At 35.0% G+C, this 18,971-nt stretch overlaps 1 long non-coding RNA gene across 1 annotated transcript in view; it reads left to right on the top strand.

Annotated features, from left to right (window-relative positions):
* Positions 1-3,153, top strand: part of LOC109548183 (uncharacterized) — a 74,817-nt gene extending 71,664 nt beyond the window's left edge. Inside the window, exon 3 of the long non-coding RNA XR_012334058.1 lies at positions 3,068-3,153. This is a non-coding gene — a long non-coding RNA (uncharacterized lncRNA). The remainder of the gene's footprint in view (positions 1-3,067) is intronic.
* The last annotated feature ends 15,818 nt before the right edge of the window (positions 3,154-18,971 follow it).

Below are 18,971 nucleotides of genomic sequence, written 5' to 3'. Positions count from 1 at the left end.
TGTGATATTGCAGTAAATCTTGTTGTTTATCTATTTTATATATAGCAGTGTGTATTTGTTACTCTCATACTCCTAAGTTATCCCTTCCCCCGTATTTGAGTTTTTTTAAATTGGAACGACTTGTTGTTAAAACAGGTTTCCTCATCATGTAGTTGCTCTAATGTATTTTGAACTTAATTCTAGGATTTCATATTTTTATCTGTCAAATTTTATATTACTTTTATGTCATTGCTCTCATGTATTGAGAGTTGTCGATCTATATTATATTATTATATTATATTATATGTATTATGTTATATATTAGTATTTGATCTCAGCATTGGGACATCTGATGTTTTAAAATACAATGTATAATAGTGGAAACCCTACTGATAAAGAAGTAGATCAAATCAAAGCTTTATATACAGGTGGCTGACATGCTAGACATCTCTCTTCAGGTTGGAAATGAACAATAATCAATATCATTCGGTCTCTAGCATTATTTTACCTCTCTCATCACTGATAGTTTTTCTAATTGGGTAATTTATTGAATGAATCTGGTGAATCTTTCATCATTCTATGATGTAAATCATTAGGACTGGAACGCTGGACTCATTTAAAGCATATGTGTACTCTCTTACTATTTCCACACCTTTCCTCAGCGTTAAAGTTTTGCTCTGAACACAAACATGCACACACATACACACACATTCACACACACACTCACATTCATTGCAGAAAATTTAAAAACTACTTTTCACTTAGAAAATTTAGAAAGCACATGCAATTCGATTCAAAGAACGGAACCAGTTGTGTGACTGTTTCTCCTGGCTCACTCCTAACTAATAGCTACATGTCCCTTCTCTCTTTAAACACACACACACGCACACACATGCACACACACACACATACACATCTCTTGTTTATATAAGGTTCGGATCATATGATCTATAATAATTTATCTTATTCTCATTTACTTTTTTTAGCATTTTCCAAAGTCGTGAAAAAATATGGGAGAATATGAACGTTAATGGCTGCATGTATACTATAAAATAGATTCAACATAACTTATGTAACAAATTCTCAGATTAAGTATATATCCAAATTTGGGCTATTGTGAATAATCTCATGACAAAAATAATTATAGCCAAATAATTCTCAGTACCTCTGGTAATTTCTTCTAGATAAATGCCTAGAAGAGATTAATTAAACAGCCATAAGTTTACACATACATACGATATATATTATACATTTATATTTCTTTTAACAAAAAATATATATTTTAGAAAATATATAAAATGCAAACATTGAAAAGTCGAAAAAATTATAACCCACAACCCAGAAAACAATGTTATTAATTTAATCTTAATAACATAGTGCATATATTTCCTGTATTTTTTTACATTTAAGATTTAAAATATAATAAGGTTATACTGTACATATTATTTTTAGAATTTTTTTAGTTAAAAATAGGTCATAATCATTATTCATATCATTCATTATTTTTCTACAATATAATTTTAATATCTATACAGTATTCTTTTGTATGACTTAATTTTAAAAAAGAGATTTCTTATTATTGGTTAGTTATGCCAGTTCTATATTCTTTGTTATGTAGACTGTGATGAGTATTCCTGATAATAAATCTTTGTATATATTCACATCAATTTTCTAAGGATAAAGTCTTAAAGATGAAATTGCTTGTCAAAGAGCATATGCAATTCTAAAGCTTTTTATGGACCTTATTCAATTGGTCTTTGGAAAATATCCACAAATTTTCCCTCCCAGCAGTATAAAATCACATTTCCTCAGATTCTTACCAACATCATTTATACATTTTGGCCTCGCTTTAAGTGAAAATTATGTTGTGTGGTTGTTTCTATTTGGCATTTCTTTCTTTGATTACCAGTGAGGTTTCACGTTTGGGGCTGCGTCTGTGTGTGTGTGAGCGTGTGTGAGAGACAGAGACAGAAGGAGATGGAGAGAGAGCTTGTGTGTGAATTTGCTCCTCAGTCTTCATTATTTTCTATAGATTTTTCTGTTTTTTATTTAGAAAATGTATTTGATATTAATGAAATTAAACATTTATCTTTGAATAACTTTTACAACTTTTCTTAAAAATGTTTCCCATTCTCCAATACTGTAAAATATTCAACATTATTATTATTATTTATTTTTTTGTTTTGTGGTACGCGAGCCTCTCACTGTTGTGGCCTCTCCCGTTGCGGAGCATAGGCTCCGGACGCGCAGGCTCAACGGCCATGGCTCATGGGCCTAGCCGCTCGGTGGCATGCAGGATCTTCCCGGAGCGGGACACGAACCCGTGTCCCCTGCATCGGCAGGCGGACTCTCAACCACTGCGCCACCAGGGAAGCCCACAACAACAACATTATTATTAATACCATTATTTTTATTGCATTTCAATATTGTCTTCTGGAATTTATTCCTGTGTGAGTTATGATGTAAGAATCTGACTTACTTTTTTCCAAAAATTTTAATCAGTTCTCCCAGCACTAAATTCATCTCCCTACTGATTTGAAGTAATGCAAGCAAAGTATAATTAATTCAGATATAGAGAATGGCTCTTTTTATTCCATTATCTGTCAGTTTTACTATTTTCCATTTTTAATTTGCAAATTTTTGTTTATAGTGATATAAACACCTATGTGAGTCTTTATTTATACAATTTGGCATTTCAACTCTGATATTATGTTATATTTTTTCATAAATATTTTAAGGAAAATCTTTGAATTCAGTTTTGCAGTTATTTTCATAAATTTTTTATACTTACTGACTAGATTCAAAGCTTGCTGCAGATTTGATATCTTCCCTTCTCAGTTATTTGGGATACAGTTTTAATGATTATTTTCCAAAAGGAACATGCAAGCAGTATTTTTTCTGAAATCTTTTATGTCTGTGAATGGCTCTCTCTTAATTTCATCCATTAATGACAACATGGGTTGTTATTTTGAGTGTCAGCTTTTCATTTTCTCTGAGCCTACAGGATGATGCTTGCTTTCTTTGTTTCTGCAGGGATTTTTCTTAGGCTCCTGTTAATTTTCTGTTCTCTCTTTTCAATCCTGTGCAGATTTTTCCCACGGTCCCTTAGCTCTGTAGTCTATCTTCTTGAGCTGAATGTATGGATCCCTTCCTCAGTTCCGTGACTAGAGCTTGGTGAGAAATATACTCCAGTCCATTTTCCCATGTCTGATAAATACTCATCTACTCTTCTACTCTCATAATCTGTTTCTCTGAGACTCTGGACCATTGGATTACATGAAAAAAATTATAATTCTCAACATACACTTCCCCAAAATCCTTCTTAATTCTTCCTCTTCCTTGAATGTCTTACTTGTAATTGCATTAAAAGGCATAATTTCAGCTTTAAATTCTTCTTCAATATATAAGCATTTGGGGAAAATATTTAAATTTCTATATGCCTTTTTTGGGTCTAACTTTTATTTAATATTTTGATGTGCAGCTTTAGTTTTATTTGATTAAAAAACCACCTACAGGGGCTTCCCTGGTGGCGCAGTGGTTGAGAGTCCACCTGCCAATGCAGGGGACACGGGTTCGTGCCCCGGTCCGGGAGGATCCCACATGCCGCGGAGCAGCTGGGCCCGTGAGCCATGGCCGCTGAGCCTGCGCATCCGGAGCCTGTGCCCCGCAACGGGAGAGGCCACAACAGTGAGAGGCCCGCGTACCGCAAAAAAAAAAAATTAAAAAAAAACAAAAACAAAACACCTACATAGTTTTTCTCTCCTTTTTTTAATCACAAGTCCCTTCCACGTTCTTGCTCAGGTTTATGTGTTTTTTTGTGGTCCAGTTTAATTCCTCTGTATCTGTGATTTTTATACACCCTACACTTGCTTTAAAGGTAACAGAATATCATTTAATTTGGGTCTTTATTGAAGAGCTAGGAGTCTGGTAACAAGTGAATCCCTCTTCCTTCATCTATCTTCTAACCCATGTCTACTACATGAGATAGTTTACCTAGGAAAAAGACCCACATTCTTTATTTTTATTTTTTATTTATTTATTTATTTTTTCGGTACATGGGCCTCTCACCTTCGTGGCCTCTCCCGTTGCGGAGCACAGGCTCTGGACGCACAGGCTCAGCGGCCATGGCTCACGGGCCCAGCCGCTCCGCGGCATGTGGGATCCTCCCGGACCGGGGCACGAATCCGTGTCCCCTGCATCGGCAGGCGGACTCTCAACCACTGCGCCACCAGGAAAGCCCCACATTCTTTATTTTATTCACTTTTAACTCTAATCTTTCTGATTTTGTCTGTTTCATGTGAATGTGTATATGAACTCTGAGTTAATTACTATGCTAGACACTGGCTCTATAGCAGAGATATGGCTAGAGCTTGCAGTCTAACAGAGAACACAGATATAAAAGACAGTACGGTAGAGTTGGAAGGTTCTTTTTTTTTTTGAAAAGGGAATTTTAAAAAAAAATTATTTATTTATTTATTTTTGGCTGTGTTGGGTTTTCGTCACTGTGCGCCGGCTTTCTTTAGTTGTGGTGAGCGGGGCTCCTCTTCGTTGTGGTGTGTGGGCTTCTCATTGCGGTGGCTCCTCTTGTTGCGGAGCACAGGCTCTAGGCGCCCGGGCTTCAGTAGTTGCAGCACGAGTCTCAGTAGTTGTGGCTTGCAGGCTGTAGAGTGCAGGCTCAGTGGTTGTGGCACACGGGCTTAGTTGCTCCAAGGCATGTGGGATCTTCCCGGACCAGGGCTCGAACCCGTGTCCCCTGCATTGGCAGGCGGATTCTTAACCACTGTGCCACCAGGGAAGTCCCAGAAGGTTCTTTGAAGAAATGGTTAAGCAAGAAAAAAAAAAGATCTTCTGACACTGACATTTTACTAATCCCTAATGAAACAGCCTAATTGTTGCATGCTGTCTTCTAGATTACCTGGGATACGTGGGAACGTTTCGAAGACCTTATTCCCCAAAGTATCTCACTCCACAGCTTTTCTTGCTGGAATTTTCAGCATGTCCATTGTTTGCCCCAACTGCTATCCTTTGCCTCGGGTCTCAGTAGCTAGTTTCTTTTCCTTTCTCAGTGTTTTCGAGGAATTTCCTTGCATATAGCCCCCTTGCTCCTCTGAGAGAGTTCTGAGTTAGGTAAAATAAAGGCAAGCCTTTTGCACTAGTCCTTCAGGGGCTCCCAGAGAGGTCAGAAGAGATACACCGTTTTTTGAGAACAAGGTTCTCTCTGCTCTCTCCAGACCAGAACCAATATCAGGAAATGGGGACTGCCAAGCTGTGGAGGGGAGAAGGGACCAAGGCAAGTCAAAACACCACACAAGTCTCCTACTGGGTTTCAGTCACTGTTTTCCTGATTAAGCATTCACGTGCTTACTGTAAACCTCGGACTATATATTATTCTAGAGTTCTGATAAGGTTGCTTCTACACATTTTTTGCCAGAATTTTTGGTGTTTCTGAGGCATGATAGGCCGCTGGAGGTCCCCGCTCTGTCATTTTCACTGATGTTACTCTCGACTTAACATTTTTTTACTTAAAAGGATGTCTGAGTGCTCTCCCATAGAAATACATAAAAGCTTCTTTATTCTTTTTATCAGTACAGTGTTCCATTGTGTAGTTCTACTCTGATGATTTAATGAATCTCCTGTTGCTGTACATCTAGCTTGTTAACAACCTTTTGCTATGACAGGTGGCAAAAGGTAATGAATAGCCTTATACATGTTACTTCATATCTCTGCTTGCATATTTCTGTAATAAATTCTGAATGCATTGGTGTGCCAATGGATATGTGCGTTCATAATTTCAAAAGTATTTCCAAACTGTGTTATATGTGACTCTTACCAGTTTACAGAGTTACTAACAATGCACGGGAATTCAAGGTTTATTATAGACTTTCCAACATAGTGCTTCATCAGGTTTTTTCATCTTTTCCAGTTTGATGCAGTATAGTTTTTATTTGCATTTCTCCAGTTATTAATGAGGTTGAGTATCTTTCAGTAAACTAGAGACCCACTTTTGTTTTAACTTACGTGACTATTTTATTTATTTATTGCTCATACTTTTATGGCCATTTGCTATCGGTTTGTGAGAATTTTTGTATTGGGAGAGCACTCATAATATTTCCATACATATTATTACTGTTTGTCATTTTTTTCTTCTAATTTGTACTTGTTGATTTCTCCATGCATATTATATGCAGTCGTATCAATCATTTTTAAATGTTTCCTGGGCTTTTTATCATAATTAGTAAGACCTTGAAAACTAGGGGATTAAAAAAAAATTTAGGCATGATTTCTTCTAGGTTTTTTAGACTTCACTTACTAAATTTAAATATTTACTGAGGATATTTCTTATTGTAGTACAGGAAGTTTGGATCCAACTTTAATTTTTCCAAATGAGACTCCACTAGAATGTAGTTGGCTCAACACCTCTTACTGAATAATTTCATTCTTCCCTCCTCCCCCTACCCCCTACACTAATTTGAAGTACCAAGTTTATAATATACAAAATTTCTGTAGTATTTGAATATATATATATAAATTTTCTCTTAAAGGATTATGTCCTATCAGTTCTAAAAACTGAGATTCCCTCCAATATATTATCAAGGTATTTGTAGACCATCTTTTATCTTGCTCAACTTTTAATTTTCTCATTAATCTCATTAATATTCTCTGATAATCGTCTTTTATGGAAGCCTCGTTAGAATGAACATAACTGGCTCAGAAATGTTGAAGACTCACTTGTAATTACCGCTAGTTTTCTATGTTCTATATCCGCCGATATGAGATGGTAGAGATTGTTCCTGACTATGTCACATCATGGGACAAGTTAACCAGACATATCAATGCATACGTTTTGTTGGATAATTACAGACCCCTGAAACATATTCCACTATATATACCTGCTCTAAATTAGATTTTAAGTTGTAAAGGTAAGCTACCCAATATGTGATGTTGTTCTGGGTAAGTGGTGGTTAATGTCATGGATCTGTAAGAAACCTAAATTTTGGAATATTTATAGCTCCATATCAAGGGTTTAAACTTTATAATTTACAGCTATCTGAGGAAAGTCCTAACAAATTTATTCTAATGGTTTTGAGTATATTATATGGTAAACTAGATATAATTAATGTGTTTTTCTGGGGGTGGGGAGAGAGTACACTTAGATTTTATTATCATTTGGCAAATAATGATGTAAAATTAAAATTTGACTTCTAGATAGATGTTGTTATATACATTTTCTCATTACTTGAAATTATTTCACTATACGTGCTCAAGAAAGTGGTAGATTTCCTAAAATATTAGTTATACACTTTTATTTGGCATATAGTTCTATTATATTTAAGGAGATGTAGTGAAAAATACAGGATTATTAAAATTAAGAAAATTGGAGCATTTTGCATGTTTGTAGTATTAAAACACGAAATATATATTAGGAGTATCTTTAACCAACAAAAGAGGACAAAAAGGAAATGATAAATATTATTAAGAAAGAATAAATAAACCTGAAGAGCGGCAACATAAGATTATGGGTTTCAGCATATAATTTTATTAATTTGAGAGCAGATCTCCAGAGAAAAGCACTTTCCTTCTTTTAAGAATTTTCAATGACACTGGACATACTTTAGCTGTACTGTCACGTGGTTTATAAATCAAAATGATAAAATTCTGGTACTTCCATTTAGAGATGAAATTAAGTAGTTATAAGGGAATGAAAATTAATAAGACTTCAAATAATTTGAGAAACATAATTGCCTATTAAAGTAAGATTAACCTTTATGTGCAGGACATGAATGCAAATTCTGAGAAATATTCTTATGTTTTGTACTTGCTAAAGACATGTGTTGTAACTTTAATATTGAACATATCACCCATACTTATCTTTGAAAGATAAATGCTCAAAGATATTAAAAAATTAGCTACAAACACTGTGAGATCAAGTATTAAAATTATGTAAATTGTGAGCCAGTGCATGGTTTAACTATAGCATTTAATTTTAAGATACTATTTTTTAAATTCACAAAATTTCTATAGTTACTTAGGCACATTCATTAATCACCCGAGATTTTTGGAAATGGAGAGTTAACTTTCTGTCGTGAATGAGAAAGTCTTCTTTCTTGGAAACTAAAATCTTTCGGTCAGTGCCAAAATCCACATAATTGTTTTGACATCCGGCTGACTCTTTACAGTCTTTTGATGATTATTTGTTGAGCTCTCTCAGCTTTAGTTTACCCAGCTCTCTCCAAATGTAATCCAGCTTATTTTTAACCTCACTTGAAAAGATTTCCTTATGCCAATAGAAACACTTTTAAATCAAGTTGGGAGATACACAGAAAAGAAGGTATTTGTTCTGCCACATCATTTATTGCAGATTACCTGAGTTATACCCAGCACCTAAGTAAGCCAGGCCAGCCTGTAGGAATTTCGTTTCTGAAGATGGAAATGACCCCGAGAAACTGACTCGTATTTTCCATTTAATTCAACTTACAGAGATTGGTTTTGATGGGAGTTAGTCACCATAAATATTGGATATCAATCCTCTCCAAAACTCAATGGCTTAAGAAAAAAGTATTTATTTAGCTCACAAACTTGTAGGTTAGCTGGGGGAAGGGGCACTATTCTTCTCTTAACTAGGCTTTCCCAGATGTCTAGGGTGGGCTTGCTTTGGGGTGATCTTGAATGGCCTTGACTGAGATAGCTCATCTCTTTTCCACGTGTCTCATCTTCCAACAAACTAACGTCAGCATGTCCTTCTCATGGATGACAGAAAACAGGAGAGAAGCCCAATTGTGCCAATGATATTCAACCCTGTGTTTGGGCAAGTCACATGGCTGACCCCAGAGTCAGAGTGGGAGGGCCCTGCAAGGCTACATGGCAAAGAGCATGAATACAGGAAGAAGTAAAGAATTAGAGCCATTTTGCAATCTACCACTGTGATTGTCCTAGGATTGTATTCACCACCGCACAATATATGTACTGTCTGTATGCTCTGCTGCTTCCAGAGAGCAGAACTACTTTAAAGCTGTTAAAACCTCACAGGGGAGACGACGAAAGCTGTACTACCTTATGGCACCACGTCCTGTAAATGTTGCACTCAAATACTCAAAGCTCCTCTTGTTGACTAATAATAGGAAAGATGCCATTTGGGAACATTATTCTGATGCTAAAGTCTACTGAAGCTTCAACAACACTGCAATTCAGATTTTCCTAGATTTATCTCTTAGGAGAAATAAAGGAAACTCAATTAAATGTTGAATTATTACTCTCGAGCAACCAATTTGTGAAGGATAATGATCTCCCCTAGAAGATAAAAGTTTTCATATGATCAGCTTCTTCAGTCCGTCAAGCATTGTCAAACACCTGAGAGTAATATGTAAAAGATCTTCCCTCACTTTCTTGGGCTAATTAAGAGGAATGGCATCCCTAAGGCATCTTCATGCACAGATCCTCCACAAGGGCCTTCCTCTGATGTTTTCAGTTACAAGTTGTGACTCACAGCAGGTGAGTTTTGTTCAAGATGATGCAGTTTATTTTCACGACGTAGTATGAATTTTTCTTGTTAGGCTCCTTTGCTAAGCAAACACCCTCACTAATCAGCTCATAAACTGTACAACACAATTGCAAACATTTAAAAATATTTCTATTTTTATATCCCATGAAAAGTCTAATTGTTAAAAAAAATTCCATTTACTATGATTTACCTTTATGTGGATTTTGACATGCTTCTCCCAATTCTGTGGTCTTGTGATAAGCGCTGAGTTTTCATGAAATTCTAAATTTTCTTTAGTTAAATCTGGTAACCTCACGGTAAATGAAAACATTGTGATATATCTAATTAATAGTAATAATAGCTAAATTGTACTGGGCACTTACAGTGACTCCAGTGCAGCATGTTTAAATTTTGCATCAAATCTAAACAAGGTTATTATAATTGTCAGGAAATTGAAGCTCAGAGCGACCAGGTTTCTAAGAGATCACATTGTAGGTGAAAGAAGAGATTGTGTTCATCTTGGGAACCCCTTCCTGCACTGTTCTCTGGAAACTGCCTCTAGGCAGAAAATCAGGGAGACTGTAGGACTCATCTCCTTTGTTACCCTTCTCTCAGATATCACAGAGTTCCTACACTGCCTCTCTTTTATATATATATATAAAAGAGAGGCAGTGACGACCCTTCTAGGTCGTCACAAAGCATCGAGCTGATCCCCCTGTTACACTGCCTCTTGTTTGATGTCTGAAAACAGTTGTTTTATGTATTCTTTCCAGTTTTCTATTCGTTTATTACAAGAAAATAAGTCTAACACCAGTTACTTGGGCATGATAGAAGCAGAATTCCTCTGGAATGTTGTTTGTAGCTGGTGAACTTTTCCCAGAAGGGAGGTATAAAGAAATTGGAAAAGGCCAATCACAGTATTTACCATACACTCTCATTCAAATTTTGTCTTTAAAAACTGTCTTTTGGATGACCATTGTTTAAATGCTCCATAGCCTTTGGGGTGATCTTAGGCTTATAGAATCTCAGTCCAGATCTTATACATAGGATGATTTGGGGGCAGTCATTCTTTATCTGCCTATTAAAATACCTTCATAGTACTGCAATTTAGAGTTCTGCTATCTTCTTTCTCTTTAGTTTTGAATCTCAGGTCATCAAACTATACACCAATTCTTACTAATCCTTCTCTGAGATGCAGGTGGGTCCTGTTAATCCGTCAATTTAGATATTCCTTCATTTCAGGGAATTTTTTTTTAACATCTTTATTGGAGTATAATTGCTTTACAATGGTGTGTTAGTTTCTGCTTTATAACAAAGTGAATCAGCTATACATATACATATATCCCCATATCTCCTCCCTCTTGCGTCTCCCTCCCTCCCACCCTCTCTATCCCACCCCTCTAGGTGGTCACAAAGTACCGAGCTGATCTCCCTGTGCTATGCGGCTGCTTCCCACTAGCTATCGGTTTTACATTTGGTAGAATGGGAGAAAATATTTGCAAATGAAGCAACTGACAAAGGATTAATCTCCAGAATTTACAAGCAGCTCATGCAGCTCAATATCAAAAAAACAAACAACCCAATCCAAAAATGGGAATTTTGTTAATATTATATATTCAAATTCTTTTTCTGCTCAATTGTTTGGATTCTCTCTGTAAGAGTTCCAGTTATCTTTACGATGGTCCATTTTTGTCTTGCCTCAATATCTATTATTTTCTCTCAAATTGCTCTGATTGCTTAGTCTTTTGTCTGCACTCACTAATTATCTCAAGTCATTCTTCTATATTATCATCTCAGTGTTAAAGCATATCTATTCTGTACTTTATTTCTAACTTTTTTTATTTCTGTAATAGTATTATTTTGACCCTCAATTCATTTCATTGGCTCTAGTGTAACCTCTTCATCACATTCTATTGTTTTATCATCTTGTATTTGAGTTTTTATGTATTAAATCCTTGTTCGCATTAATTTCTCCCTTATTGCAAAACACCAGTGGGAACATTTCCTCTGGCTTTTGGCTAACATTTTAAAAAAACTGTTCTTTTTTAATATATAGAGTTTTGGAAGGGTTGTTCAGTATTTTTGCATGCATGTGAGAGCATTTCTTTGACTTTTACTGGATCTAGAGAGTTCATTTCTCGTAATATATAGTGAATGACTTCTCCTTGACTCCCCTTGCACCTCTGACTGACGTGTGTTTCTAAACTGCAAGAAAGGGCTCTTTTGAGAATTTCGTTACTCCTGTGCAAATGTTTTCTTTACCTGGTAAAGACCAGACGTTCTACTTCCACAGAGGTGGTGGTAGGAGTTTGGAGAAGAGAGTTTATTTACTCCAGAATTTTGGATCATTTTTTTAGTTTACGGAGGATGCTTGGAGTCTAAGCATGTTGTGCAGTAAGAGCGATTTCCACTTACTCCAGGCCCACTTCACCATGTTCTTTCATTCAAAATTTAAAAAAGCAATCAAAATTGATGGTGTGTGTGAGAATTGTCAATATTTAATCAACTCTCAGTACCATTTATATAAGGTGGGGTTGTGGCTAAGGTCCACACTGCATTGTGCCCTTCTTTACTTGTTTGTGGACTGGTGAATGTTTTTTCTTCTGGTTATTATTTTTTATAATAAAGGAGGGAGAAATCTATCATTTTTACGTGGAAGTCTGGTGCTAATTTTTAATTAATTATGGGTTAAGTTTGGATTCTGTGGTAACAAAATGTAACAAAATGTCTATTCCTGTTGCACTGAAATATTTCCCATTATGATTTAATTAGATTTGTGTCACCTTTGTTGCCAAGGAACTTAATGCAATAGCTCTCCTCAGCCTGATTTTTTTAGTATAAGCATCTATTCCCAACTTGTATAATATGATTGCATGACTTTTGTTATTTTATTTGTCAGTGGTTCTATGCACTTTTGCTTTTGACTGTAAGCCAATTCAAATTCTGTTTGGAATTAGGTAAAATATGTAATTTAAAAATAAAATCACTTTCTGGGAAAGAAGACAATATACTTTAAATCCCTATTATAACAACAGCTTCTATGCCAACTGTCGTAATATTTTCCCTCACCATCATAAAGGGGCTCAAATTATTTTAATTCTGTGGCTTTAAAATCAAAATGTGATTAAGTTAAAAATTAAAATGTGCACACACTCTTAGTTTTTATTCAGCCAAGTGGTCACTATTTTATAGAAACTTTCAAGTAGAAATATAGCTGATAAATGGAGACCAATTAATGTGTATTTTAAGGTTATTTGATCTTTCCATCATGCCCTTGGTCTGCTTGGAGAGATGGTACAAGAAACAGCTCTGTTAAAATTAGAGGGATGTCATTGGAGATGAAATTTATTCTGTTAACCTAATTTGTCTTCATGAAAATCGAAGGAAGAAATTTTATCAAGTCATTGTATCTAGAAAAAGTGAAGCTACCCCTGAGAATAGCATTATTTTACTCCTAAGAATTGAGACTCAGGTACTGAGACTCACAGTATGTTTCCCATTCTGGTTTGGCTATTCAGAACCTCCAGACAACATTGTGACTGACTTCTGTTAACTGTATGGGATCTTAAGTTGTGAAATGTTTTGAGTATCTGTGTTCCTCTGACTCCATTTCCTTTCCTGATTCTCATTTTTCCTGCTTTAATTTATGTATTTACTTTTTCATTTGAAGGCTTTAATATTCATAAAATATTTTGAGTTAGGTTTGGCATAATAAATGAGTTAAATATTTGACTATACATCTGTCACTGATATACTATATTTAAATTTTCATTAACAGAATGAATTATAAATTCACTTTACTCAAAGTAAAACTTAAATATTTGTATATTAATCTCAGCCCATTTAGAATATCAAAAAAAAGGAAACATCTTAACATATAACAATAAAGGAATAGTTAAATATATTTTCATTTATGTATATGATTTCTTCCAAATAATATTAAATGGGTAAATGTTTATGACATAACATCATTAAAATAATGAGATACAAAATTCTATTACAATATGATCTTAATTTCATTGACATCATATAAACAGAAAATATTTTCAAGTAAAATACATCAATGTTAAATATTACTCAGGATTGATTAGAGGCGATTTGTATTTTGTCTTGTGTCTATGGTTTTCATGCATTCTACAATGAGTATCTATTATTTTTATTAACAGAAACATACACTATTTTAAATCACCTTTTAATTTTCAACTTATTGCCATAATCTTAAAATATATTTTGTAGAGTGATACTGGTATTTTTTTGTTAATCTAAGATATCGACTTAATTCCTACTCCCACCCATACCTAATTAGGCTACTAAGGGTCCTAAGACCTTAACTCCTGATGAAATTGTGTTTTCCCTCTTAAAATATCCAGAGATGAGTCTCTTTTTTGCCATAATGATTGGGGTAACTTTTTTTTTTATCATGAAGGTGGAAATCTAAAGTGTCAAAGGTCATATGTGTGGGTACTTAAAATGATCACTTGGGCCCAGGAATTTTCTATAACTTGTGAAATAAGTAAAGCTGACTGAAATTTCAGTGATACAGACTTGCTCTTTCATAAACCAGACTTATTCTGCAGCATGCTGTTGCTAAAGGAACTGAACTTTTCCATGCTATGTAATTTAAAATTTTTACTCTACTTCAATGGCTTTTATATTCTGAAAAAGGTAGTGTGGGAAATCTGGTTGTGCAAGATATGTCATGATTTGAATGCTGCCATTTTCCTTCATGCATAATTATGCTGATTCCATTTTCATATTATTCTCTATTGATATTAGTCTCATTCCCCACATGTTGAGAACACATAGAGTATATTTTATTGCAAAGGAGAGAAAACAAAGAGATGGATTGTAATTGGTCATGTTGCATTATGAGCGACTTTTGTCTTCAGCAAAAGGAGCGCTATTTTAGTACAGCCTCCAGTTCATTAAACACTTGGAAATTTCTTTTTCTTAGTCTTAATCTTTTCTTCACAATAAAAATACTCTCTTTAGTGTTGGGATAAATGTGCTTTCTTTCTTTTCTTGTCTACTCTACATTCCTAGCTAAATTATTGCTTTCTGGGACTTTGTTTATTTGTGTGTGTGTGCGTGTGTGTGTGTGAGTGTGTGTATGTGTAAGTGTATGTGTGCTAGAGAGGACCAAAGAATTCAAACCAAAAAGTGATCGCTATATTTAATTACTTTAATATTTCCAATAGTATGAGAAATCAACATTCGAAAAATATTTGTTCTGTAATCTATAACGTTAAGTTGTTCTACATTCCCTGACAGTGTCAGTGCCTTTGAATTTCCTGGCATGGACACAGTGAGAATTCTACTTAACAAGTTTTAACCATCTATAGTTGTTATTCAGTCCTATTCATTAGGACTGAATAACAGCTATAAATGGTATTAGTTAGTTTTCTCTCCTTTGATTGTTATTAAAAGTATTATTTAATTTACAAAACAATACCATAAGATTGTTCAGATTCTTTCCCCAAAGAGAAATTTATTTTAATACTAAAAATATGCCTAAAATAGATTATCCTTTTAAGTTATGTAAGCTTCTGGAAATGAAAACATTTGTTTAACTGAGATTTGGCTTGCGTGTTTTCTAGAGTGACTTTCATAAAACATAAATAAAAATGATGGAATTTAAATATCCTTAGATATTCTCTTGCAATTAAAAACACTGATTCTAGTCTCAACCTTCTTGTCTCTTAAGATTCATTCAGAGATTTGGGTTTTGCTTCTAGTATTTTGTAAACATAGGAAGAAGAAGCTTAGTGTGTTTGAAAGAAGGTCATATTGTGTTTATGAAGTATAAACCACTGCTCTTGCAATTACACAAACCATTACTCCCCAATATGAATGCTTCTGTGCCCTCAAAACCGATGTTCAAATGTTATATTATCTTATTATCTTGTTTCTCTTTGGCATACAGATTCTTTAAAATATTGCCTTTTTTTTAACCACTCTCAAATACCTAAATAGAAGAAAAAACCATCCTATTTTGCCCATTAAAAAAAAAAGCAAAGGAAAAGAAAACATGCTAGTCCTCATTTCGCCTTTGTTCTCTTTTACATCAAAACTCTTCAAGAAGTTTTTCTACTCACAGTCTCCGATTTTTTCTCTTAATTCTTTCTTGAATCGTTCCAACCAACTTTTATCTCCACCACTTCCCTAAAACTACTTTTGTCAAGGTCACCAGTGACCTCTACATAGTTAAATCTAATGCCATCTGTCAGTCTTCAACATGGTTGACCTTATCAGCACCTTTTGACACACATGATCCTTCTCAAGAAACTTTTTTGGTTTCCAGGAGTTTTACTGCTTTCAGTTCCTTTTGTCAGCTGCTCCTCATTTCTCCACTGCTAAATAGGGCAATGATCCATGCTCAATCTTTGAACCTCTTCTCTTCTCTCTATACATTTTCCTTTTACAACTTCAACTGGTCTCATTGACTTAAATCCCTCCTATAAGCCAGTGATACCTAAATGTACACATTGTGTCTGAAACTCCTTGGAATGCCACACTTACATAACCTGTTGCCTCATCTAAGGTTCTCTTGGATTTCTAATGGGCAGTTCACACCTAATGTCTAAGTTTGCCCTTCCTACAGTCTTCCTCATCTCAGTTAATGGTCACTCCTTTCTTGCAGTTGATGAAGCTAAAAAAGCTTGAAGCCAAAATTTATGCTCTCATATTTCACATTCACTTCAAGAGTATATCCTGTAGAATCTGTCACCCCAGACACATCTAGTGCTGTTGACATGATCCAAGCTGCCATCATCCTTCAACTAGATCACTATATGATAACCTTCCAGTGGTCTTGCTTTTTCTTCCCCTGCCCCATTATTTTCCACAATGCATTCAGGGGCTTGTTAAAATATAAGTAAAATCATGTCACCCCTCTACTCAGAACTCTCTAATGGCTTTTTATTATGACTTCAAAGCCCTAGGATATGGCTACCCTGATCTCTCTAACCTCTCTCAGTATAATCTCTCTCACTCTCCAACTACACTGGCATCCTGGATTTCCCTTGAATACTACAGGCGCATTCCTGCCTCAGAGATTTTGCACTTACTTTTCCCTTTGTCTGGAATGCTCTTTTCCCAGGTATCCACAAAGCTTGCTTTCTCACCTCCTTCAAGTTTTTATTTAAATGTCACATTTTCACTGACACTTTCCTTGGATCTCTGTTTAAAATTGCACCTCTGCCTGCCTTTTATCCCATTTTTCAGCTTCATTTCCCTTTTTAGCAGTCCTAACCATTTTACATACTATATATTTTTTAAATTTAGCTTGCTTATTGTATGTCTCTCCCAAAACAAGAATGTAAGTTTGAGTTTTAACACTTTTGTTTAGAATTGTATCAACAGAACCTAAAACAATGTTTGAAATATATTGGGTACACAATAAATATTTGTAGAGTTTATTAATGAATGCAGCAAAACTGTTACTAATGTGTCATACTTTTAAACTTCAGAGTGAATTATGTTATTTTGGATAGTAGACTTACTCTTCTAAAATACTTTGCATGTACATGCATAGGTTTATTACACTGAACTTCCATTGCCTTATGCAAAATAGAACCCCCATAAAAACTTCTTGGATTAATAAAATCTTCATGTGCACATAAATGGAAGTGAAGAGATATGCTAAGATGTGAACAAAGCATCAGGCTAGGATTTTAAAAATGTATCAAACGAATAACGCTTCAATAACTGAGTTAAATTAATAGGTGACATAGTAAATACAAAATTTGTAGGATCCCCTCCATTAGGCAATAAAATAAAATTGTTAAAGAGCTTTGTTTGGAGACATCTGGAAAACTCTAAATGGTACCGAAATGACATTCTGAGAATGGCTTTCCTTGTAACGTTGTGCTGCCTTAATTGACCATTTTCTAGGCAGGCTTATTTGGAAGTCTAGATATATGTTTTAGGTAACCTATTATTAGGAGAAACGCATTTTTTTTTCCTCCAAGAGAATGATGAACTAATGCCAAAAGTATTCCCTTGTTGTGTTCCCTGAGCCAGGATTTTGCTTTCTCTAGGCAGTCTGGATGGCATCATTCTGGATTCAGCGTAAGAAAACCTGGCAAGGAGTCTAGAGACAGGAGTTGTAGTCTCAGTTGTTTTTATCCCTCTCTTCTTTCACCCATCACCCTTCACTCAATATACAGTGTTTAACCATCACAGTCTGCTAGCAGCACATTTGAAAGTCATAGGATAAAATCCATTGTGTATATAAGAGAGATTTTTAGGTTCTTACTAGGAAATGATGATATGGTTGTTTTCCAGAGGTATTGTTGAGAGGGTTCTTAACTATATGAAAGGTTGGACTAGATGTCTTCCAAGTTCAATTTTAAGTCTCCAGATTTGATAATCTAAAAGTGGCTCATTGGTAAGCTAGACATAGCAGAGGAATGACATTCTAATCGTTAAGGTATCTCAACAGAAATCTCCAAAACCGAGCGGAAAAGACGACTAAAAATTCAAAACATAATATCCAAGAACTATGAGATGACTACAAATGGTGTAACATACATGTAATGGGAATACCAAGAGAATAAAGAGAGAAAGGAACAAAGGCAATATTTGAAGCAGTAACGAGAATTTCCTCCAATGTCAGACAACAAACCATAGATTCATGAAGCTTAGAGAACACCAAGAAGGATAAATGCCAAAGAAACAAACAAACAAAAAAATGAAAACAAACAAAACCAACCAACCAAAACAAACAAAAAAGAACCCTATACCTATATAATTTACAAACTAACATTCTATATTTTTTCAAGCCAGATTCCCTGACATAAAATCCAAGCAAACACAACCAGGGAAAAAACGTTACATAACCTATTCACTTAAGGAAAAATGTGGAAATATAACAACCTTTAGGGATGACTGTTTGGGAAGAACAGCCCTACCTCCAATGGAGGAACCATAAAACACATTTGTAACCTCAAACTTGTTCTCTCTTCATGGAAGTAATCCACAAAGGGTGATCTCTCCTTTTCTTTCTTCTCTCATTTTAGTTTTCTGAGGGCTAGCTATTAGAAACTCTGCTATTAGAAACTACACAACGCCCTGCCAACATATTTAATTGTCTGCCTTGTTCAGTAAAGTTCTCTCACATCACAAGGCCTATTCTACTCCTTTGTGTTCTTTTGGAACACTTAATTACTCCTACATCATAGATCTCTTCAATAGCAACAAGATACAGAGAGAGATTCAAGAAAGTAGATTATTTTCATTTTGCTCCACTGCCTTTGGGTAAAACTGTCTCCATAAGATTCTCATTGATGTCAGAACAATAGAGCTTAGCCCTGGCCTGCACTGTGTTCCTAGGCTTATATCTAGCCAAGAATGGATGTTGCCAAATATTCAAAGAACTTTCTAAACAGCCTCAGCTTGTGAATCTTTAAACATATTGTATTGAGTTATTCTACCCAATCCTTGGTAAAATTCATGTTTATGAATTCATGCACAAATGACAAATGTGTCTAGTGAAATTAAAAGCTGTTTGATC

The sequence above is a fragment of the Tursiops truncatus genome, chromosome 9 (genome assembly GCF_011762595.2).
Source record: "Tursiops truncatus isolate mTurTru1 chromosome 9, mTurTru1.mat.Y, whole genome shotgun sequence".
In the NCBI taxonomy this organism is placed as follows: Eukaryota; Metazoa; Chordata; class Mammalia; order Artiodactyla; family Delphinidae; genus Tursiops; species Tursiops truncatus.
The sequence above is the reverse complement of the archived record's forward strand: the minus strand, read 5'-3'. Positions and strand labels throughout refer to the sequence as shown.